Raw genomic sequence first — 2,102 nt, forward strand, 5'->3', positions numbered from 1 at the left:
TATTTTATTTTATTTTATTTTATTTAATACACTGTTTAACAGGTACTACCCAATTATAGAACAGGGATTTTACAGACAATAATAAAAGAAATACATTAATTACGAACACTTAAAAAATTAAAAAGAACAAACAAAAAAAATACAAATACATCATAAAACAGAAGGAAATAAATACACTATACACTAAATAATACACATAAATGAAGATTAAAATTACATATTTAAACTACCAGACGTTAAAAATAAAGTTTTTTTAAGTCATTAAGGCTGCAATTAAAGATATCTAGAGAATTTTTATTACAGTTGTTACTGATTTCATAAAGTGGTGAATGTTTGAGTACATTAGTACGAGGAGTTGGTAAATAAAGTGTTTCGTTTTCTCTAGAGTTAAGTCTAGGTATAGAGAATGATAATTTGGCTATAAATTCCTGGCAGTCAGCCAAATTACGTAAAATTTTGAAAAGAAAGACCTGCGAAATGTATTTCCGTCTAGTTTCAAGGCTAATAAAGGAGTGTCTACTCAAAAGGTCCTCATGCGGATATCCGATATGTGGATAGTAGCCATCAAATTTAAAATTTAAAAATTTTAAAAATCGACGCTGAATCGATTCCAGTTTATTAATGTGGACGCCACTGTGCGGAGACCATACGGGAGAGGCATATTCAAGTTTCGATCTAACGTAACTAAAGTAAAGGAGCTTTATAACATCTAAGCTTGAAAAATCACGACAGTTGCGAACTATAAATCCATACGCATTATTAGCTTCGGAGACAACAGTATCAATATGATTATTAAATGAATTTTTTTCATCAAATACATCGCCTAGGTCTCGAAATGTTTTCGGTCTTGACAAAACGTCATTATCAATGCTGTAATTATATATTGTATCTATATAGAATCTTCTATATATGTCTCCGCTACCGTATTAGAACGCCATCCCCATGTCGTTTTATGGTGGTAATATCGGCCCCTGCATCGGTTAACAGAGTGGCGGAAGAACGACTAAAGCATGCCCTGTATAAGTTTCCGGATGAGGCAAATTGAGATAAGTTGCTATTTCTTCTGGCACATTCCTTATTTTGTTGACACCAACCACTTGGTTAACACATTTTTCCCTGACATACTTCACAAAAAATCTTCGACTTGTAGTAACTACCAGACGTAAAGCATAGTATTTGCGGTATATCTTCATTTGGTGTGGATTTGAAATCACAAAACATCTCGGAGTACGAGTTTTGGAATAGGGAATTCTTATTGTAATAATTGAATCTCTGTCTTCTGTATCATCGATCTTCAGTAGATCATCTGTTCTCAAAGCTCCAGAAACACCAATTATTAAAATGACTTGAAAAGTTTTCCAACATTAGTTAAATTGATAGATTTATATTAATTTGAATTGCCTTTTCTAGCAGAAATCTAGTGCAAGTTGTTTCTTGTAAAAATCTCTCAATTCAAATCCTCTTTCGTTAGAGTTCTAGACTTTTTCGGACGGTATCCAACTGATTTGCTTTTCAAATATGGTATTAGTTTTGTATATTTTCTAATATTTACATTTTTTTTTTGGCTTCAGTGTACTTTTTAACATGGAATATACTGACCATACCGTCGAAGGTTAATTTTATGTTCAAATACTTCCCTTGGTAAATGCTCCTCTTCACTTTCCGAGCTCATTTTGAATTAAACACTCTTAAAATATGAATTACAATACAGGGTGATCCATTAACGGTATCTAGCGGCTGTATACATGGTGATTCACAACATTTTTCCAAAAAAAATTTGGGAATAGATGCGGCATGAGAAATGGAGTCAATATTGTAAAAAAAATTTTTGTAAAATCCTTATAGTTTCTGAGAAAAAATTATTGAAGTTATAGCACATTAAACCACTACATAGCTGGACAACTGTAGTCTCTAGTGTCATTTGCAATACGCGTGGAGAGCCATGTGACTCCTAATACTGAAATCCGTCGTTGCGGTAGTTTTTACCTGTTATCTGTGGTATTTACATCAGTTTTTTAGTAGTTAGTGTCAAAAATGGCTTGCGTGTATAGCAACTCAGAGTTGATGGATATCGTTTTAATTTATGGTGAAGCAAGACAACA

The sequence above is a fragment of the Anoplophora glabripennis genome, unplaced genomic scaffold, assembly GCF_000390285.2.
Source record: "Anoplophora glabripennis isolate ALB-LARVAE unplaced genomic scaffold, Agla_2.0 scaffold282, whole genome shotgun sequence".
Classification (NCBI taxonomy): Eukaryota; Metazoa; Arthropoda; class Insecta; order Coleoptera; family Cerambycidae; genus Anoplophora; species Anoplophora glabripennis.